This window comes from Lynx rufus, unplaced genomic scaffold, assembly GCF_022079265.1.
Source record: "Lynx rufus isolate CCGP_SWC_20201006 ecotype Redwood Valley unplaced genomic scaffold, mLynRuf1.p SCAF_7, whole genome shotgun sequence".
Taxonomy (NCBI): domain Eukaryota; kingdom Metazoa; phylum Chordata; class Mammalia; order Carnivora; family Felidae; genus Lynx; species Lynx rufus.
Genome location: NW_025814889.1, coordinates 102267929 through 102292128, shown reverse-complemented (window position 1 = coordinate 102292128; position 24200 = coordinate 102267929). Strand labels below are relative to the sequence as shown.

At 34.7% G+C, this 24200-nt stretch overlaps 1 long non-coding RNA gene across 1 annotated transcript; it reads left to right on the top strand.

The window, feature by feature from the left end:
* Positions 1 to 594: 594 nt before the first annotated feature.
* On the top strand, positions 595 to 2820 carry LOC124502125 (uncharacterized). The gene is made up of 2 exons (XR_006959844.1): positions 595 to 634; positions 2742 to 2820. It is a non-coding gene; the product is annotated as an uncharacterized LOC124502125 (long non-coding RNA).
* The last annotated feature ends 21380 nt before the right edge of the window (positions 2821 to 24200 follow it).

The following is a 24200-nucleotide window of genomic DNA, read 5'->3' as shown; positions in this document are numbered from 1 at the left end:
ATAATCTCTTTGAATTAGTTGTTAAGTTTATTTATTTTGAGAGCGAGAGAGACAGACAGACAACACTAGCAGGGAAGGGGTAGGGAGAGAGGAAAAGAGAGAGAATCTCAAGCAGGTTCTGCACTGTCAGTGCAGAGCCCAAGGTGGAGCAAAATCCTATGAACCTTGGGATCATGACCTGCGCCAAAATCAGGAGTCAGATGTTTAACCAACTGAGCCACCCAGGTGCTCCCAAATTTGTTTTCTTAATAGCTCTCTATTCATCTCTGCATCTCCATCTTGCTTTCGAAGTCATCTATCACACTAATTCTCTGAATCCCATTCTCTTCCTTCTTATATTTGTTTATTCTGACATCGCCTTTCTTTTGCAATCTCAGCATATTTATACTTATCTCCATTTACCTTTCCTACTTATAAGCTAATACCTTATATAGTATAATCATGAGGTATTTATTTCCTTATTTTATTTTATTTTTTGGTGCAAAAAGGTAACTTTAGTAAAGCATGGGGATAGGACCCATGGGCAGGAAGAGCTACCTGAGTATTTATTTCTTAAAGGGAAGAAGAAGAAGAAGAAGAAGAAGAAGAAGAAGAAGAAGAAGAAGAAGAAGGAAATGGAGTAAAGTAATAATAAGTAAAGTAAAATAAAAAATAAAGTAATAATCCATTTTCACTTTCTGAGAAATCACAGTTGACTCATACCTCATATGTCAACCTGATATTACCTTTGTTACGTACCCTAAGTCTAAATTGTATTTCTTGAATGCTACAAAGGAAACTTAAAGATATATCACAGAAACTCACCCAGGAAGTCATGGAAATAGGAATTCAGACACAGATATTATCAATTGTGTTACTTTGAGCCTTAATAAAGAATACTTTGTTAATCTATTAATATAATTATGCAGTATAGGAAGCACATATTCATCATGTTTTGAAATTTAATAAAGTGGCTAGTCTCAATTGGGAAGCACCCTAGGACTCTATTGTAGCTCATTTAGAGTAAAGAGAGAGCAAGAAGTAAGGCAATGGCAAAAGAGTTTCCAAGGTATTAAGTCACCTCACTTCCACTGGGTGTCACCAACGTCATAATCACAAAGTTTAGTAAGGCTAGCATTGTCTATACTTCTCTCCATTTTGACTTTCACTCAACTCCTCACCCGTCATTCTGGCTTCTAATCTCATGAGTCATTGAAACAGCTCTTGCTGAGAGAGTCCCAGTGATATCCATGTTACTGAATTTCACAAACATTTTTCAGATTTTTGATATCATGATCACTTTTGATACAAATGATGTCATCCCACCCTTTTAAAATATATTTTTCCCTGGTGTTCTGTCACACATTTGTCATATTTCACTCCTTCTGGGTCAGTTCTTTCTTTGTTGCCTGCAGGCTCCTCCTTTATTTACAAAGATATTAAGTGGTGGAGTACCTCCAAGTTTAGATTTAAGCTCTCTCTCCTTTTATTCTATATTTCTTCCACATCCACAGCTTCAATTACTACCTAAACACAAATGATTTCTTCTGACCTCTAAGTCAATACATTCTATTTCCTATAAGACATCTCTCATAGGACTTATTTCCAAACACACATTCATGTCCAAAATCCAATTCATGATCTTCCCACACACTGAGTTTTCTATCTTGATAAATAACACCCACATCCATCTAGTTGTACAAGTCAGAAAATTCATCTTGATGACAAATTAATCTATCCGTCTCCACCTTAGAGCCCCTTTAGTTCACTCACAACACTGAAACTTGGGTGATCATTTAAAAATGAAAATCTGATCACTTCCCTACCTTGTTCAACTCTTTTCAGTGGTCTCCCATCCCTCTTAGACAAATCTTGACATGACCTAAAACCCTATGTAATCTGATTATATCTACTGTCTTAATTTTTTTTCCCCTTAGCAGACTTTTCTTCATTCCTTGTACTTTAGCATAGTGGCCTTGTCTCTCCTTTGTCTGTTTTCTCTCTCAAAAATTTTCTTTGATTTTCTCTGCCATACTTATCAACTAGTTAATTTCTAGTTTGTCCTTTAGATAGAAGCTCAAATTTTCCTTATTCAAGTGTAGCTTACCCAATAAGGTGAAATTTCTTATTATGAGCTCTCAGAATATTGTATATCTTACTTTTTGTAGCATTTTTCACAGTTGTAACTGTATATTTTTACAAGTATCTAATTACTCTTGTTTCCTTTGCTAGACTGTTATTTTCAAGAAGGCAAAGGCTGTATTAGTTTTTGCTCCTCTTTGTATCCAAAATGCCCAGCACATAGTAGGAAATCAATAATCACTAATTAAGTGAATGAATAAATTAATGTTGTAGTCTGAACTGGATAGGAGTTTACTCCAGAGGTTTAAGCTGGGTTGATTAATGAATAAGAAGGGCAGAAAAAAATCCCTAAGAAGTTTTACCATTTGACATCTATAGCTTAAGAAAGTTTATTTAGGCTTAATATAAGACTTTAGATTTTAAATGATTGAGAATTGGGATCCTGAATATGTGGTAAAGAAACTAGCAAGTACTAGGAAGGAAGGTCAAGGTTTAGGCTTAATCCTTTATTTGGTTATTCATTTACTTAAAAAAATGATTAAATGTCTACTATGCATTGTAAGCTATGCTAAGCATTATGGCTACAAAGGTAAGAAGCTTGCCATTAGGAAGCTTTCAATGTAGTAGTTAAATGGCTCTGAGGCCTACCCAGTGGTAAAGAGCTTTTAATCTATTTCTAGGTCTGAACTGCAATGATTCTGGGAGGCACATGACAAAACAAAAAATGGTAATAGTGAAGGCTCATAATGCCTAGATGGATATGAGAACAGAAGAAGAAGGAGAGGCTCATCTTGGTTTCAGCTCAGGTCATGATCTCATGGTTTGTAGGTTCGAGCCCTGCATCAGGCTCTGTGCTAAGTGAGGAGCCTGCTTGGGATTCTCTCTTGCCCTCTCTCTCTGCCCATCTCCTGGTCACTTTCTCTTCTCTTTCTCAAAAATAAATTAATAAACTTAAAAATTTTTAAAAAAGAAAACAGATGTTATATTGATTTATAGTCGTGTATTTTTTTCCCCATGGAAGACAATGAAGAACAAACCTATATCTCTACTGGCTTAAATTACAAAAACCAAACAAACAATAACAACAACAACAACAAGGTTTAACTATAAGAAATGAAGTATATATGTCCTTGGATTTTTTTTTACTTATGTGTGAAGCCTAAGCTTGTATTCATGATTTTTGTTGGAATCTACATGTAGATTTGTTGGAAACATGTAGAAAGCAATTATGTGTCCTGAAAAAACTTAAGGCAAGATCAGAAAGAAATCCATCTTTTCCACTTGAAAAATAAGGAGACAAATTTATGAAGCAAAACAATTTAGATTGCTTGTGATAAGAAATGGCACACTCTAATCCCAGAAAGTCACTTAACCAATCACACATTTATATAAAATAAGCACTCACTTTGGGAATATTTTACATAGGTTAATAAAAATGTGAATGGGAGCATGGGATTTATATGGGGGTTAGAAAAAAAAGGGAGAAATATAATGTATTTATTGAGTGCTATACCCATAAAGTAAACATTTTGGATAATCATTCCATATCATTAGGGAGGAGCAGCAGGGAGTGTGCCATAAAATTCAGCTCCCAAGTCCTCTTTGCCTTGCAGAGATTATGAATCTTTTGGTTGATCAAAATGTCCTTCGGAGTGCACACCTGGGTGGCTCAGTTGGTTGAGCCTCTGACTCTTGATTTCGGCTCAGGTCATGAGACATAGCCCCATGTCAGGCTCTGTGCTCAACATAGATCCTGCTTAAGGTGTTTCTCTCTCTCTCTCTCTCTCTCTCTCTCTCTCAAATAAATAAATAAATAAATAAATAAATAAATAAATAAATAAAAATTGGGGCACCTGGGTATCTCAGGTCTGTTAGGAATCTGACTTCAGCTCAGGTCATGATCTCACAGTTGGTGAATTTGAGCCCCACATTGAGCTCTCTGCTGTCAGCACAGAACTGACTTCAGATCCTCTGTCCCTGACTCCTTCCTCTCTGCTCTTCCCACATTCATGCTCTTCCTCCAAAATAAACGTTAAAAAATAACATAATAAAATAAAACAGCAAAATAGAATCATTAGAAATGTCCTTCATTATACGTTAATGAATCATGTTCTGATATTTAGATCAATTCTTTGAGAAAATGTATAATATAAAACAGTGTCACAGAACCTGATCAATCCTAAGTAATATAATAATATTGGTTTCCTGGAATGCCAGGTAGGAGATTCAACATGGACATCTAGAGATTCTTGCAAGGGCCAAAAACAAAAACAAAAATCCAAGGGCTCTGCCCTCAACCTATCCATGAGTTTTTCTTTACCCATTTTCTCAAAAATGCTTATTTACAGAAAGAAGGAGTGTTATAACACAGGGTAAACTAGAAACAATATCAAAGAACTAGTAGAACATGAAATGACTATTTTAGTGATTAAGGAAGAAAATGATGACTTTAAATTCTGATCAGTAGAGCAGAATGATTGACACAGATTCTGATCTAACAATTAACTGCTGCTCTCTGAATTTCAGTTTTATATTGTTCAGATATGTAATGATCAAAACTGGAAAAGACTGTGGCCCAAGCTTCTGGTATCTCTGAAGGAGCACTAATTACCTTTAAGATAATGTTACATTTAGAAATAGTGTAACCAGTACACAAAACCCTCATCAATCTTTAGATTCTATAAGTATAAATCCAGTATTTTAACTAAAATAATGCAATAATAAAGATCCCCTGAGTCTGGAAATTATAAACTCTGTATTAATTGGTGAGTAAATAGAATTTTTACAGAATTTGGAGATTGTGGATATGAGGAAACTGAGGCTAAGGAAGGTGAAGTGATTTGCCTCAGGCTGCCAGCTAGTGAAAGTTAGCTGATAAGTCCAGAGATTCTGACAGGTTCTTTTCCTTGAGTCTCTTTAAAACTCTGGCTTTCTATTATTTGCCAGGGGCACAATGACTTCCTATGTATATCATATATATGAGAGAGAGATTTATACAAAAGTATGTGTGTCTATGGGTAAACAAGGAGATAAGAAAAAACAAAAAAAAATAAGACTGTGGTATAGTCTGAATATCTCTATTTCGAATAAAACCAATTATTTTCACCTTTTGGGCATAAAACGAAATTTGCATGATTTTCTATGCAGCAACATGACTGCTGGATGAGCAATTCCAAATATTGCAGACTCTAGGGAAATGGCTGGAGAAAAGTCTTTCTCCCTTCTATATCTGAGAGGTAATTAAAATTACTTGTTCCCTTCAAAATATAAGGCAGAGAATTGGACCAATGTTCTCTATAAGCAGCCATCTTGATCATTTTGCTTCTGTTAAATCCCAAGAATGCGTGGTTTTGATGGTGTTTTTCTGGTTGTAAAGCATAAGCAAACCCACATTTTTATTTCATTTGACAAAATAAAAAGTGGCTTCGTGACAGTAATAACTGGGAGGCAGATCAGAGGGTTTGACCTAACTGCATAGGGCATTTTTTTTATTTTGGCTACAGACAGCTTGTCTGTTGAGACTTCCATCAGTACATAAAAGGAGAATTTAGCAGTTAATGCTCTAATAAGTACGCAACTTCTGGAAAGGACACTTTGAGGAAATAAATCTCTAAGCATCATCACTTAAAGTTGATTATTTTGCTTGGGGGAGTTCGATCTCTTAGTCCTCCATTAGGGAAGTGTGTGTGTGTGTGTGTGTGTGTGTGTGTGTGTGTGTGTGTATAATATATATATGTGTATGTATGTATATTTCTGTATATATGTTATGTATATATGTATGTGTATCTATGTATGTTGTGTATATGTATGTGTAATATGTATATATTTGTACCGAATTCTCTTTTAACTCATTTTCACAGAAGTTTAATTTGTCCATATTGTATGCAATCATGATGATATCATCAAGTGACAAAATGAATCTCTTTCATGGAGTGGTAGTTTCTGTACACATATTTTCCAGAAATAAATGAAGACTTCCGGGGCACTTGGGTGGCTCAGTTGGTTAAGCATCTGACTCTTGGTTTTGGCTAAACTCAGTTTGTGAATTTGAGCCCCACATCAGGCTCCTTGCTCTCAGAGAATCTGCTGGGAATTCTCTTTGTCTCCCTCTCTCTCTGCCCCTCCCCTGCTTGTGCTCTCCCTCTCTCAATAAATAAACTTCAATTTAAAGAAATGAAGACTGTGAACTCAGTGGTCTGCTCTGCCACTTGCTTACTCCACAAACTTGGACACCTTTATATTTCCTTACCTTAAAGTGAGAATCATGATATTGGAATATTTTAGTGATTTTTCTGAAGTAATGTACGTGAAATATTCCCCTCAGAACTCGAACAAGAGAACGTCCTCAATAAATGTTAAATTCCCCTTCCAACAACAATTTAACTTAAGTGTATGCTTGGATGAATCAAAACATGAAAATGTGATCTTTAAATAATTTATATCAAAGAGTTATACCAGTAGGTATTATTAAGGTACCAGAATTTAAGCTTTTCATGTACAGTTGTGAAGTATTAATCATCTTTGTATTCACAATAGCAGAATGCCTGGCCATAATAGGCACTAAAATTGATATTTTGAGACGAAATAAAATGACAGAATGATCAATACGACCTACAGGTACTACATGCTCAGGCAGAGAAAAGATGAAGCCCCAGACCCTGTTTTGTCTCCTCAGTTCTGATGGCAGTTTGATCACGACTGCATCCAGATAGGCAGACGTCTCGGTTCTAATTCCACTTCCAAGTCATTTTTCTAATCACCTGGGTCAGTCAACTGCTAATCACATGAGCAGGGGGTCCAGGGACCACCCACACTCTTAAAGCAGCAGGGGGGCCTTTTCCCATTTTTCTTTCTCCGCAGCACTTGTGTCACGTGACATGCTCAATACTTTACCTTTTGGTGTATCTGTCTGGCTCCCCCCAATGAGGGCAGCCATTTCTGTTCTGTTGACTGCTGTCTCTTCAGCGCTCAGGGTCTGGCACTCGGCAAGTACTCCTAACTATTTGTGGAATGTTTCAAAGTACTTCTACTTATCCTCAGGAAGTGCAGTTTTACATTCCAACGTCTTCCTAGTCTTTTGGTTATGTGCCTAGGTTAAATGCCTAGAATAAAATTAGTCATCAGCAGGTATTAGGAATAATATTTTACTGTAATTTCCTAGGTTTTTAAAGATTTTTCGTACTATTATTGAAAACAATTGAATCTTCCCCTTCTTTTACTGAAAGAAACATCTTTGGGGATGTAAGGTACAGCATAGGGAATGGTATTTTTATACCACTGTATGGTGAAAGATGGCAGCTACATTTCTGAACACCGCCTAATGTATAAAGTTGTTGAATCACTATGTGGTACACCTGAAACTCATGTAACTTTGTGCATTAATTATACTTCAAGGAAAAAAGAAAAAAAAAGAAACATCTATACTTGTACTTTCTAAATAAACAAATTTATTTAATTCGTATCTTTATTCACTGGCACTATTTTTAGCATACTCTCCAGTACTGCATACTATGCTAAAAATAGTGCTTGAATTTCTTTGGATTCCTTGAAATACATGACAAGGAGGAGTACTCCTAAATTACAAATATTTTTATCTTACCTCGGGGAAGGGAAAACTCATCACTGTTTATGAAATATGAGGAACTGCTCTGGAACAAAAAAATCTTCCCTGATGCTCTAGCACATATGATTAGAATTATTTTCTCTTCGTGTTAGAGATTTCAGGTTTTACATTATTTACAACATTTTTAAAAGGACTGTAACGTGCTGTCATTTTTTAATTGTTTAAATAGGCCAAGTAATCGACCTTTCCTTTTCCAAGGTCATTTCTCTTAAAAAGAAGAGTATTCCTCACTTCGTACCTGTTAGAAGGGTTATTATCAAGAAGAGAAGAAAATCAAATGTTGGCAAAAATGTGGAGAAAAGGGAACACTTGTGCACTGTTGACGGGAAATGTCAATTGGTACAGCCACTATGGAAAACAGCATGGACTTTCCTCAAAAAATTTAAAAATAGAGGTACCTTATGATCTGGCAATTCTACTTCTGGGTATTTAACCAAAGAAAGTGAAAATACTAACTCAAGATGATATATGCACCCCTATGTTCACTGCAGCATTATTCACAGTAGTCAAGATATAAAAGCAACCTAAGTGTCCATCATGAAGGAATGAATTTTAAAATGTAGCATATATACATTGGGATATTATTCATCCATAAAAAGGAATGAAAGTTTTTGCCATTTGCAACCACATGGATGGACCTTGAGGGCGTTGTGCTAAGGGATATAAAGGAAACAGAGAAAGACAAATACCATACCATCTCACTTATATGTGGCATCTTAAATAAAAACAAGAAAAGAGGGGAGCCTGCGTGGCTCAGTCAGTTCAGCATCTGACTCTTGATTTAGGCTCAGGTCATGGTCTCAGGGTTTGTGAGATCAAGCCCTTCCTCAGGCTCTGTGCTGATAGTGCCAAACCTGCTTGGGATTCTCTCTCTCCCTTTCTCTTTGCCCCTTCCCTGCTCACCCACACTGTCTCTCAAAATAAATAAGCATGTTTAAAAGAAGAAAGGAAAGACGCTTATCAAGAGAGCAAAGTGATGGTTGCCAGAGGCAGTGGAGAGTGGGTGAAATACATCAAGAGGGTTAGATGGTATAAACTTTCAATTATAAATAAATAAGTCATAGGATGTAATGTATAGCATGGTGACTATAGCTCTTAATATCGTGTTGCATATTTGAAATTTGCTAAAAGGTCTTAAAAGTCCTCATCACATGAAAAACAAGTTTTTTTTTTTAACTGTGTGGTGATGAATGTTAACTAGATTTGTGGCCATTTTGCAATCTACACAAATAATGAATCGTTATATTGTACACCTGAAATTGGTGTTATAGGTCAAATATATCTCAAATAGATAGTATTCCTATGTTTAGGTATTTATATTTTACTAAACTGAAATTAAAATAACTAAGAGTAAGCAAAGCAAACTCTAATGTATTATAGATGATATATAATAAAAGGATAGAGGTATAAAAATGAATGGTTTACCCTTTTCCAAATTGTTTGGAATTTTTAATGCACAAATCATTCTAAAAAGAGGTTTCAATAATTGGTAACAATACCATTTACAGTTTGTTTAGAAAATATAAGTAAAGGGTTTGAGGCATTTTATGCTCAAGTTTATCATATGAAGCCTAGGAAATTTTATCATAAATTTTCAAACATTTCTATTTAACAAGTCAACTTAAAGCTCTATAAAAATACCTGAGAGCTTTAAACTTCTATGAATGTACTTACCAAATAAAACTTCTATGAATGTACTTACCAAATAAAACTTCTATGAATGTACTTACCAAATAAAACTAATACCAAAAATATTTAGTGCCAAGCATATTAAGACTTATGCTTGGAAAGGACAACTGCAAACTTATTTACAATGTTTTTTAAATTTTTTAATGTTTTATTTTTGAGAGAGAGCACGCGCTTGAGTGTGTGCTTGTGCGTGAGCGGGGGAGGGGCAGAGAGAGAGAGAGACACAGAATCTGAAACAGGCTCCAGGCTCCCAGCTGTCAGCACAGAGCCTGACGCTGGGCTTGAAACCACGAACTGCGAGATCATGACCTGAGCCAAAGTCAGATGCTTAACCGACTGAGCCACCCAGGCGCCCCAGACAATTTTTTCTTCTTATGTTTTATCTTTTTTATTCTTTACTTTTCAAGATTTTACTGTAGAAATTGTGCTTCTGCTTTTATTGGACAGGGTCTAAGTTGTGCCAAGAGATTGGACAAAAGCTACTCAGTAGCCATGAAATAAACATCTTGTCTGTTTCACAGGACTTGTACCCAAAACATTTGCCTTCCCATCAAAAAAAAAAAAAATGTTTACAACAAAACAATATAAAAATATCCAGGTTCCCTCACATTAAAAAAAAATGGAGATAGTAAAATGTTGCTAAAACAATTCTTTGGATTAGATAGAATGTTTGTGAACCAGCAGTACTTATTAAAGTTGGCACTCAACAAGCCATAGCTATAGGCTCTTAAGTGGAAGGTGGTTGGTGATCTGTCCTACTGCCTAGAATGGAAGCTCCCTGAGGCCTCTGAGTCCATTTGTTCCCTACTGTGTCCTCAGAAAGCAGTTTCATTGCTAAACTCATTATGGGTTTTGACTGAGTCCAGGAAGAAAATAAATAAAAGAAAAAAATATTTTGACTTGCATATGTTTTAAAGGAAATATACCAATGAAAGTGATAGGAGAGAGTTCAAGTAGAAAAAAGTACAGGAAAAAAAAACTTCTAGAAAATATTATGCAGTGGCTTACTTTTGATGTATTTGTCCCAAATTCTATATTTGGCAATATATTAAGTAGAAGAGCATCATAATCATCTAACACAGAAATAGATATGGGGGCGCCTGGGTGGCGCAGTCGGTTAAGCGTCCAACTTCAGCCAGGTCACGATCTCGCGGTCCGTGAGTTCGAGCCCCGCGTCAGGCTCTGGGCTGATGGCTCAGAGCCTGGAGCTTGTTTCCGATTCTGTGTCTCCCTCTCTCTCTGCCCCTCCCCCGTTCATGCTCTGTCTCTCTCTGTCCCAAAAATAAATAAACGTTGAAAAAAAAAAATTAAAAAAAAAAAAAAAAGAAATAGATATGGATAAGGATATCCTTACTTTTCTCTAATAGACATTTTATTTATTTTTTAACTTATTCAAATATTTACCAAGTTTACTGACCTATAACACATAATACTATATTATTTAAGGTGCAAAACATAATGATATATGTATACCTGGCAAAATGATTATAATAATATGTTTTCTTAGCATCCATCTTCTTGCATAGTTACAAATTGTTTTTCTTGTGACAAAAAACCTTAAAAATCTACTCTCTCTTAGCAACTTTCAAATGTGGAATACAGTACTATGAACTACAGTCACTATATTGCAATTCCTAGAGGAAAACACAGAGAGTAAGCTCCTTGACACTGGTCCTAGCAATGATTTTTCATATTTGAAACCACAAGCAAAGGCAATAAAAACAAAAACAGACAGACGTAGTGTAGCTACATCAAACAACAAAGCTTCTGCACAGCAAAGGAAACTATCAACAAAATGAACAGGCAACCTACAGAATGGGAGAAAATACTTGCTGATCACATATCTGATTAGGGATTAGCAGCCAAAATATATAAAAAACACACAACTCAATAGCAAGAAAATAATAATTAAAAAAATGCGCAAACTGACATTTTCCCAAAGACCTATTTCACCAATAGGTCCGTGAAAAGATGTGCAATGTTACTAATCCTCAAGGAAATACAAATCAAAAATCACAAAGAAATATCATCTCATACCTGTTAAAACAGCAGTCATCAAAAAGACCAGCGATAACAAGTGTTGTGGATACGGAAAAAGAAACCCATGTACACCGTTGGTGAGAGTGTGAATTGGTTTAGCCACTATGGAAAGCAATATGGAAGTTCTTCAAAAAATTAAAAATAGACTACCATATGATCCAGAAACCCCACTTCTAGGTATTTACCCAAAAGAGATTAAAACATTAACTTGAAAACATATCTTCACCCTCATGTTCATTGCAGCATTATTTACTATAGCCAAGACATGGAAAAACCTTAGTTGAACAGATAAAGAAAAGGTGGTATATATACATATATATGTGTGTATGTATGATTTCACTCATAAAAAGAATGAAATCTTGCCATCTACAACATGGATGGAATCTGAGGGTATTATGTTAAGTGAAGTCAGACAAAGAAAGGCAAACAGTATGACCTTGCCTATGTCTGGAATCCAAAACAAAAAACAAAAAACAAAAAAGAAACAACTTGAACTCTTATAAACATAACAGATTGGTGGTTGCCACAGGTGGGGTGGGAAAGGAGGAATTGGGTTTAGGTCAAAAGGTACAAACTTCCAGGTATGAGATAAGTAACCTACGGGGATGTAATATACAACATGATACCTATAGTTTATTTGCCCATTTTAAATACAAAACTGTGGAATCCAAAGCACACTTTTCACCTTTTTGTCTCTTAGCACAGTCTCATAACTTATGCATTTAACTTATGTAATATAGAATTTCATTTACTATCTTGATTTGTACCAATAGATACTCTTTCAGCCACCTCTCAATATTGGATGTGGAAGTAAATGATGTCTCTATCCACTTTCATGGGCTTAATCATTTTCTAAATATTCATTATATATCTTTTCAGCCTTTATGTCTCCAGGATGGATCCCTCATTGTTGAAGCTTCCCAACTGATAATATTTTATATCAGTCACCATTTTATCTAAACTCTCAGCATTGGAGAAATTGGCTTTCTAAAAAAAAAAAGAAAAAAAAAAGAAAAGAAAGGAAAAAAGGAAGAAGAAAACTGAACTATTTTTTAGAAGTTAACTTAGTAACACATCTATCTGTGAGCACAATCATTTCACGTAGGGACCCCACTATAAATAATTTTCCATCTAGAAAATTTCCCCTTCCTAATCCTATTATCATTTTAAGCCATTTCTTCTATAGTGAAGCATCTACTCCAACATGATGGCAACTCAGATTTTGCTTTTGAATTAAGCAACTTTTGTGTGAAACCGTATTGTAGGTTTTATAAAGCTAACAGGCATGTTAACTTTAGAGTTCATTCAGGCTCTGCCAGATAAGAATGCTACTTGTGGAAGTAAGCATACATAAATAAAAACTACATACAAGATTTATCCTTTAAAATCTAAAAAGGCAAATTTTTAAGCAAATATAATAGATCTTGAATTTTCTTTCTTTTTTTAATATTTTTTTTTTATTTGAGAGAGAGAGAGAGCACATGAAAGTCGGGGGAGCAGTAGAAAGAGAGGAGGACACAGGATCCAAAATGAGCTCTGTGCGGACAGCAGAGAGCCAATGTGGAGTTTGAACTCAAGAACCGTAAGATCATGACCTGAGCCGAAATTGGATGCTTAACCTTAGACTGAGCCACCCAGGCGTCCCTTGACTTTTCTCTATTAATAAAAATTAACCACAGATAGAATTTACTTTCATGATAATTAGAACTTCAAGTAAGTAAGCTTTCAAAGAACTTGATGCTCTGTTGAACAAGCCTGTTCTCAGAGGCCATATGAATGGTAACAGAGTTTATACGCTTCTATGAAAAAGTTGCCTGTGTATTTACTTCATATTAAGAAACCGTCAAAGTATCCTGCACTCTTATTTTTACCAGCTAAATTTAGCTTTTTTTTTTTTTTTTTTTTTTTTTTTTTGTCTGAAGTAGGAGACCTTGAAGGATGATTCTATTGCCCTAAGAGAAGCTGAACAACTATTTGGGGTACCTAAAGAATAACAGTTTTCGAAAAAACGGCTGTACATGTTTTACATGCACTAAGGCTTAAAGCTGTCATGGAATTTATAAGACATAAAGACATTTAATGCCTACCTAATAGGTCCAATGTCACACTGAATCTAAACCATTGTGAGTGATATAAAATTTCTTTGAAAACCCTCATTTTATTATGTTACCTTTAAGAATTAAACGTAGTTTTAATTATTTTAGTATTCTTATAGTTAACAGTGTTTATGTAGTCTGCTTTTACATTGAAAATAGAGAGCAACTGCTTTCTCTGTTACAGTTCTTAAAGTGCAGTATTCACTTTTCAGGGAAATAATACAATTGCCATTCTTTTTCTATGATTTCTGACCTTATTTTGCTATATTACTTACTGTGTATTACATTATGCAATATGCCATTAGGTACAAAGCGTTTTTAGAACAGAAAAATGGCGATCCATTGATTCTCTCATTTAATAATGTAAACAAAATCTGAATAATCTGTAATCTCTTGATATACTCTATTTTTGCAAGATTTCATTAGTATTTAAGGGGCTTCACAGAAAGATGAAAAGTGACTTATTCTTTCGAGTCAAAAAATGTAAATGATTTTCAAATGTTATTAACAAATTATAAAAAATTAGCCAATTTGGGGAAATAAAATATTTTTCTTTAGATTAACATAAATTGATCTAATTGTAACATATGAACATATGAGCAATTTTGAAAACTGCTTCAACTGTACTTAACCTCTGCATGCTTTATTTGCCTAATGTAAGTTCACACACACACCTGTCTTTTAAGTGTTCTGAGCAATAATGAGTTTAGAGCAACACCTGGAACACCTGGCTCATACAAAGTGCTCAGTGATCAATAATACATACTAATATCATTATCTTTATTATTTTAAGTGAAAACAAATTTTAAAAATAAATACAGTCTCATTTAAGCTAGAACTCTCTTTTTCTTCTGTTAACATCCCCCGGTAATTTGTGGAATTCTGTATGCTTTTAATATGAAGAATTAAAATTGAGGATTTTTATTTGCTTATCATAGTATTGCGCACATCTACTACCTTCTTTTTGTCACAATTTTTGAGAATAATTAACGAAATGGAGCATGCCAACATTTACATCCACTGATTTTCTTTACCATAGATCCAATATATTAATTTGCTCAGAATAGGTGTGCATTATTTATGTATGAACAATTAAATTTTTATATTTTTTATGGGGTAATGGTGGCCATCTACAACACAATCTCAACTTTGTATTAGCTTCCTAATGGATGAATCACATATGCTAACATACAATTGTTTTAAGGTCCCAGTCACAAGATGATAACAACTGAATTGAATTTTTACTTTATAGGCCAACTCCTCTAGGAAAAGATTAATTAAAATTTAATACACACCAGTATTGGCAGTTTGCTTTTGAAATTGTAACACTTAATTAAAAAAAAAGATTGATAGGGGCGCCTGGGTGGCACAGTCGGTTAAGCGTCCGACTTCAGCCAGGTCACGATCTCGCGGTCCGTGAGTTCGAGCCCCGCGTCAGGCTCTGGGCTGATGGCTCGGAGCCTGGAGCCTGTTTCCGATTCTGTGTCTCCCTCTCTCTCTGCCCCTCCCCCGTTCACGCTCTGTCTCTCTCTGTCCCAAAAATAAATAAACGTTGAAAAAAAAAAATTAAAAAAAAAAAAAAAAAAAGATTGATAAATTTGATTTTTAACTAAATTTTAATTAATTGAGATTGTGAAACTTTTATGCATAACTATTTAAATTATTATTTTTTACTTATTATTTAGCTCCACTGATCAGACAGATCACGTTCATATATCAGGTGATATATTGGCATATCTCAGAGATACTGTGGGTTTGATTCTGCAGAAAAGCAAATATTACGATGAATCAAATATAGTTTCTGATTATTGAGTGCATATAAAAGTTATGTTTATACTACAATGTAGTATATTAAACATGAAATAGCATTGCATCTAAAAAACAATGTATATACCATAATTGAAAAAATACTTCATTGCTATAAACTGCTAACCATCATCTGAGCTTTCAGCAAATCATAGTCTTTTTTGCTGGTGAAGCGTCTTGCCTTGATGTTGATGGCCGCTGTATGATCAGCATAGCGGTTGCTGAAGGTTGCAATGACTGTGGCAACTTCCTAAAATAAGACAGCAGTGGGGGCGCCTGGGTGGCGCAGTCGGTTAAGCGTCCGACTTCAGCCAGGTCACGATCTCGCGGTCCGTGAGTTCGAGCCCCGCGTCGGGCTCTGGGCTGATGGCTCGGAGCCTGGAGCCTGTTTCCGATTCTGTGTCTCCCTCTCTCTCTGCCCCTCCCCCATTCATGCTCTGTCTCTCTCTGTCCCAAAAATAAATAAACGTTGAAAAAAAAAAAAATAAGACAGCAGTGAAGTTTGCCACATCAGTTGACTCTTCATGAATTATTTCTGTGTATCAAGCCATGTTGTTTGATAGCATTTTACTCACAGTAGAAAAACTGAAAGTCAATTGAAATTGAAAGTCAACTTAAAAATTGAAGTCAATTTTCTCAAACCACACTGTTGCTTTATCAACTTTTACAGTTTATGTAATATTCTAAATCCTTTGTTGTCATTTCAATGGTCTTCACGGCATCTTCACCAAGAGTAAATTCGGTCTCAAGAAACCACTTTTTTTGTTCATCCATAAGAAGCAACTCCTCATCTTTTAAAGTTTTATCATGAGATTGCAGCAATTTAGTCCCATCTTCAGGCTCTACTTCTGATTCTTTGCTATTTCCACCACATGTGCAGTTACTTCCTCCACTGAAGCCTTGAACCTCTCTCAAGTTATCCATGACATTGGTGGTAACCAACTTATTCCAAATTCCTATTAATGTTGATACTTTGACCTCTCCTCATGAATCATAAATGTTCTTAATGGTATTTAGAATGGTGAATCCTTTTCAGGAGGTTTTCAATTTACCTTCCCCAGATTCATCAGAGAAATCACTCTCGATGACAGCTTCTTTTCTGAGCATTATGTCTCAACAGCGGGCTTCAAATATTCAGTAATGTTGTAAACAGATGTGCTGTCATCCAGGCTGTGTTGTTCCATTTACAGAACATAGGCAGAGTAGAATTAGCATAATTTTTAAGGGCCCTAGGGTTTTTGGAATGGTACAAGAGTACCGACTTCCACTTAAAGTCACCAGCTGCATTGACCCCTAACATGAGAGTCAGCCTGTCCTTTGAAGCCCGTGACTTCTCCTCTCTGGCTGTTAAAGTCCTAGATAGCATCTTCTTCCAATATAGGGCTGTTTTATCTGCATTGAAAACCTGTTGTTTAGCGTAGCCACCTTCATTATCTTCGTGACATCTTCTGTATAACTTGCTGCATCTTCTACATCAGCATTTGCTGCTTCCCCTTGCTCTTTTATGTTCTAGAGATGGCTTCTTTAAACCTTATGAACCAAGCTCTGCTAGCTTCAAACTTTCCATCTGCAGCTTCCTCAACTCTCTCAGCAATCATACAACTGAAGAGAGTTAGGACCTTGCTTTGGATTAGGCTTTGGCCTAAGGAAATGTTGTAGAAATGTTGATCTTCTATCCAGAACATTCTAATTTTCTCCATATCCACAATAAAACTATTTGTTTTGTTGTTGTTGTTGTTTACTTTCTTATGTGTTCAATGGAATAGCACTTTTAATTTCCTTTAAGACCTGTTCCTTTGTGTTCACAACATGGCTAACTCTTTGGAGCAAGAGGCCCAGGTTTCCCATGATCTTGGCTTTCAACTTGCTTCCTCACTAAGCTCCATCATTTCTAACTTTCGATTTGAAGTAAGAGACTTGCAACTCTTCCTTTCACTTGAAACACCTAGAGGCCTTTGTAGCATTATTAATTGGCTAAACTTAAACACTGCTGTGTCTCAGCTAATATGGAGGAAAATGGGAGAAAGAGATGGGGAGAACAGCTGGTTGGTGGAGCAGTCAGAACACACACAACGTTTATCAGGAAGATGTGCCATCTTCCATGTGTGCCGTCTGTGAGGCCCCAAAATAATCATGGTAGTAACATCAAAGGTCATTGACCACAGATTGCCATAACAAATATAATAATGAAAATATTGCAAAAATTACCAGAATGTGACACAAAGACATACTGTGGGAAAAATGGCACTGATAGACCTGCTTATCACAGGGTTGCCATAAACCTTCAATTTGTAAAAACAAAACAAAACAAAAAAAAAAAACACAGTATGTGTGAAGCACAATAAAGTGAAGTGCAATAAAATAAGTATACTTGTAACACATTTGGTGATTCTTTAACTAGAAAAAGAAAATGAGTGGAGTATCATTATTGCCTCCTAGCTTAAGGGACACAAAGATTTTTTTTAAAAAATATGCTGAGATTATAAAAATCTTGTCATATTTATATATACATTTATGTATTACTATTTATGTTAAACATTTTTCAGTTAAATTATAACATGTGAAGCGCTATTTGCCATTCAAGATTATGAGAAGTTTTAAAATATATGTATATATAAACTGATACCTGTAACTTAAGAATATCCTAAATATCACTTTCAGCAATTTTTCAAATTGTTATATTTATGTATCACTTTAACCAATAAACAAAAAGATTTAACTAGTGCAAAAACAGACACCTATTACTTTCTATACATAATTTATTGCAAAATAATTAAATTTTTGATTCTTTTTCCTACTTTTTTGATATAAAATGCAAAAGATGTATCCAAATTTACTTTGAAAGACTGACTTGAGATTCAGCAATTTTATCACTTACTTTCAGCTTTGAACTACCATACTACTTTAATACTGAATGCTATTTTCAATTCTCTGAGTTGAGAATTGATTCTGTACAATTGTGGCCAAATCCAGTTGCTTGAATATTTAACCCCAATTCAGCTCCTACTATTTATGTTTCTAGGGTTTAGATAGTAAAATCTGAGTTTCAAAGTGTCTGTTTTATGATACAATCCCACAAATTACTTTTAAAAACCTGAATACACCAAATATTGTATACTGGATACATCAGCACTTACTTGAGACTTCAAATTATTGATAATTTCTTAAGATAAGACATGCTCTTTTGGTGCAGGCTACAAATTCCATGACCATCAGAAGATAAAATTTGATTCCCCTGAAGGGGAAAATATATAATTACGCAAAACATGCAATACAATTCACGCAAAACAAATAGTTACCAGTGAAATATTCAACTATTACCTTATGTATCGTTACCAGCGAAATATTCAACTATTACCTTACGTATCATTTTAGGATTAGTGTGCCTACATAGATGGAAAATATATTTAAATTTCTTATGTATCTTTACTTGATAAATAGTTAGTGATGTTTCTTTTGTTTTTAACCAGCTCTTGCTCTTCAACTTTCTAGAAAAATGGATTATTTCTGAGGGAAAAGTCAATAATGTCAATATTTGTTAATAATTTTTCTAAATTTCAGTGACAGGTATTACAAATGATAAAGTATTGCTTTTACTGTTCAGTAATTTTAGTTAGTCTGTTAGTTTATATTACCTGTGCCATTTCGCTTCATAGTTTATAAATCAATAACACTTTAGGAAGTGGATGTATACAAAGTGTTGCAAACTATTGGCCTGATGTAGTGGCTTCAGAGAGATTCCTAAGTTACCCTTTATGTTTTCACTACTGTTGCATGTTGATCTTGCCTTCACTTGGGTCCTGGAAAATATATGTTCTTACACAGATTTTTCTTTTCCAACAATCAATGGGCATAGTTACACACGTAATGTTAAGATTAAATATCATTATATGATCAGAGTTAATAAGGATTGATTAAAGCACACAGCTAGACTAATTTTTAGGATGTAGAGGTAAAGAAGCAGCACCCACATTTCTTTCATTAAGAATATTCTCCATTTTGGGGCGCCTGGGTGGCTTGGTCGGTTAAGCGTCCGACTTTGGCTCAGGTCATGATCTCACGGTCCGTGAGTTCGAGCCCCGCGTCGGGCTCTGTGCTGACAGCTCAGAGCCTGGAGCCTGTTTCAGATTCTGTGTCTCCCTCTCTCTCTGCCCCTCCCCTCTTCATGGTCTGTCTCAAAAACAAACAGACAAACAAAAAAAGAATATTCTCCATTTTAAAATTCAGTTCCAAGCATGTATGATGGAATGTGATCACACGAGTATTATGAAGGCAACATTCAACAACAACCGATTGGTGGTTGTGAAGGAGAATTTGTTTGGCCTGATGATCACCATTTTGTCAACAACTACACAAACAAATATTTGGACATGTTTTCCTAACAGCAAATTATCTCTTCCAATTACCCTCCAATTTACACTTGTGTTACTTTTAACAGCTAGACTGTCCTTTCTCACAAATAATAATTGCCTCACCACTACACTAAAAATAAAAAAGTGGGCAAAAGCTTAGTTCCATTAATGCTGAGACATAAATGTTAATTACAGAGGATATTGAAATATAAAAGAACTCCCTTTGCTGTCTCCAATCCCTTTTGAACTTCTCAGGGGTTTAAATATAGTGTTTCCTTGGCAGATATTCATGTCTGGAAAATAAAAGGAAAAGACTAGGCCAAAATAATATCTCAAAAACTTGGTAGCCAACTTTAATTTTCATCAGTTGAGTAAAAAGTCTATCTGTTTTTAGGAAAAATTATTTGAAGAGATCCAAATCAATTCAAAGTTCCTGGTATTGGAAGATACAAAATTTTATCACCATGAAAAGTGTTGATAGTTAAATTGAATTGGAAAACATTGTTCATGACCATTCTTTCTAGTTAGAAGCAAAGGATTAGTATCAAGTCAGTCAGATAGACATACATACACCTTTAAAAATAGTGTGTAAAGTTCTTATATAGGAAGGATATAGTTAAATAAATGCATTGGAGATGTGGACAAACTGGGCGGCTACAGTATAAAAGAATGAAACTGGACCACTTTCTTACACTGTACATAAAAATACACTTAAAATGGATTAAAGACCTAAGAAATCTGAAACCATATATTCCTAGAAGAGAACATAGTTAGTGATTTCTCTGAAATTGGCCAGAGCAACATCTTTCTAGATATGTCTCCCAATTCAAGGGAAACAAAGCAAAAATAAACTATTGGAACTACATAAAAAACAAAAAACAAAAAACAAAAAAACAAAAAAAAAAAACTTCAGCACAATGAAGGAAACCATCAACAAAACAGAAAGGCAACCTACTAAGTGGAGAAAATATTTGTAAATGATATACCCATTTATAAGGGGTTAACATCCAAATACATGAATAATTTACACAACTCATCACCAAAAAAAAAAAAAAAAAAAAGACCAACAAATTATCCAATTAAAAATGGGCAGAGGAACTGAATAGACATTTGTCAAAAAAGACATACAGATAGCCAACAGTCACATGAAGAGACATTCAACATCACAAAATATCAGGGATATGCAAATCAAAATCACAATGAAATATCATCTTACACCTGTCAGAATGGCTAAAATTAAAAAGACAAGAAACAACAAGTGTTAGGATATGGAAGAAAAGGAACCAGCATACACTGTCGGTGAGAATGTAGATTGGTATAGTTGATGTAGAAAATGGTATGGAGGTTCCTCAAAAAATTAAAAATAGAAATACTATATGATTCAATAATTCTACTTCTGACTATTTACCTAAAAAAATACAAAAGCACTGATTTTAGCAAAGATATATTCACCCCTATGTTTATTGCAGCATTGTTTATAATACCCAAGATGGGAAAACAACCTAAGCATCCATCTGTCCATCTGTCCATCAATAGACAAATGCATAAAGAAAATATGATATGTGTGTGATGCTATATATATGTGTGTGTGTGTATACATATATATATGTATATATGTATATATGTATATATGTATATATGTATATATGTATATATGTATAATTGTATATACAATATAAATGTTTATATGTATACATATATGTATATATGTATACATATATATGTATATATACATGTATATATGTGTGTGTGTGTGTGTGTGTGTGTATATATATATATATGGTATCACTCAGCCATAAAAAGGGATGAGATCATGCCCTTTGTGAACATAGATGGACCTAGAAGGTATTATGCTAAGTGAAATAAATCAGACTGAGAAAGACAAATACCATAGGATTTCAGTCATATGTGCAATCTAAAAAATCAACCAACTAACCAGAATCAGAACTACAGAGAACAGACAGATGGTTACCAAAAGGGAGTGGAACAGGAGGATGGGCAAACATGGGTGAAGAGGAACAGGAGATACAAGCTTCCAGATACAAGCTACCTTATTCCAGGTATGGAATAAATAAATCATGGGAATAAAAGGCACAGCATAGTAAGTCAGTAAATAAACACATAAACAAATAAGTAAATTGCATGTCTAATTAAGTGATTTTACTATAAAAGAACTTAAAAATGTAATCTGTGCAAATGGATGAGAAAGAAAATCGGTCAAGTGATTTTAACTGCCTTCCCATGTTCTGATAAACCACATTAAAAATTATGTGTGTTTTGACAGTGTTGAGTATTTACATTAAGAATCATGAATGTATCTCAACTCTGCCCATGGCTTTCAAGGTCTCACAAGGTGTTACTTATTATTGCTAACCTCCTCTCCCATCCTTTCCCTAGTTCCACATTCTCCAAACATGCCTTCTTTCCATCCCTCACACACCACACTCAAGCCTCTCCCCTGGACATTAGCTCTTTCTTCTGCCTAGAGCGTCTGACACAGATCTCCCAATGGCTGGCATCTTGTCATTTTGGTCCCGGGTCAAATGAAAGTTTCTTGACTATTCAACCAAAATTGGCCGTATCTCTCTACAGTCATTCTGTAGCCCTTGTTACTTTCCTCTCACACTCAAATCCACTTGATTTCACCATGCTTACTTATGTACTCATTAATGTCTGCCATCTCTTCTTGAATGTAAATTCTACGAAAGTAGTATGTTGTCTAGCTGGCACACCAATCTAGCCCTAGTTACAGAAGTGTCCAAATTGAGATTTGTTGACTAAAGGAAGAGTAAATAAACATATTTTCAGTATCTTTTCCCCATCAGAACATTTCTTTTGCCAGAAAACTATGGAAATATAGCTATCCTTATCCATTGCTTCTCAATCATAACCAGCGGATCTATTAGCAACTTCCAAAGACCATTTATTCAATTTGTTTTGTCACATTTGTGTTTGGTCTTACTGAACTACAATTACAATTAATAAGATAATGATATTTTTAATTTAGATAGGAGTCTATTCACATGATTTTCTTAATTTGTGTTTCTAAAGGTAACTTTGATAAAAAAAAAAACTAAGAGCTAAATTCAATTATACAAAATTAATAACTTCCTTCAAAAGGTCTTTATATTGGGAAAATATTCTGTTTTACCTATAAAGTAATCTAGATATAAAATTATTTTGGGAGTTTCATTAAAAAGCATTGATAAAAATATAAAGCATATTGAACTAAGAATATTAGAGAAATATTTTTCACACAGTGTTTTAAGAGCCAGGTTCAAAAAAATCCAATTATATTAAGTCTGCAGATTAAACAGAGGACAGAACATTTTTAAGAGCTACATTAAGTTTCAAAGAGAAAAATGTTGGATAGGAAGGAAGCAAAAATGAAAAAATATTTTTATAGGGAAAATATTATTTCATAAGTATATTTTTAAAACTTTTAAATGGTATAGGTAGTACACATCTTTACCCACACTTATAGACACACATCTTTTACCATATAATACATTAATATGTTTAATATATAAAATACATTTTTAAATCTGAAGAAAAATTGTATCTGTAGACTACCACCTAGATTATGAAATAAAAACACATTTTAAAGGGTTTATAGCTTTTCATCATTAGATTTGATTGTCATAATTATTCATTCAGTTGTTTTTTGTATTGTGCTTTTAACTTGTGCTGGGCAGTGCTGTAGCTCTAAGAATATACTGAAAGACAAGGCAAAGTCCTACACTAGAGATAATCATGAGAAAACCATCAATAACCTCAAATATTAATTGTGAAATGCCAAATTGTAATCTCAAATTTTATTTGAAAATGGTGATATTTAGTGAGCAACATTTTCTAGTGTTAATGTAGTATAAGTAATAGTATCACAGATTCTGTCAACTCAAAGCCATCAATAATGAAGTAAATGCAGTCTTATGCTAAGTACCGGGCATGGAGTAGGCACTCACAAAATATGTACTGAAACGATGAGTAAAAGAAGGAATGAATGGAACAATTCCCCATCAATGGTCACATCATTTTGTATCATTACAGGGTCTGCAATTAACTGCTGGAAAACATGCTCTTTTATACATGTCCAGTTTTAGCTGCTAATTTACTGTTATCCATTTTGAAACGATGTATGTAAAGAAAAGACATTTTTTTAGTGTTAAAGACATAACTTCACTGCGTGTGAAATTGCTGCTAAAGGTTTTCTTCCCCATTGTAAATTGTGCTTGAATTGGCCTGCAGAATCAAAAATATCTGTGCTCCTGTTCTCCAAAACCCAGAGTGCAGTAGAAAGCCAGCTGGCAGGGCCCGCTGGCAGTCTGCCATTCTCATCTGTGGTTGCAATGCAGTCCTGGGGGAAAAAACAATCATGAATTCTGTTTAACTAGGGCCATAGAATGGCATTTGTTTCTTGATGGACTGTGGGTCTATTACCAAGACAAACTAGATGAAAGCCATTCAGATCCTACTTTGCTGTGACTATGGGAAGATCAGAGGCCTGAGGAAGTTAAGAGAATAGAGATTATG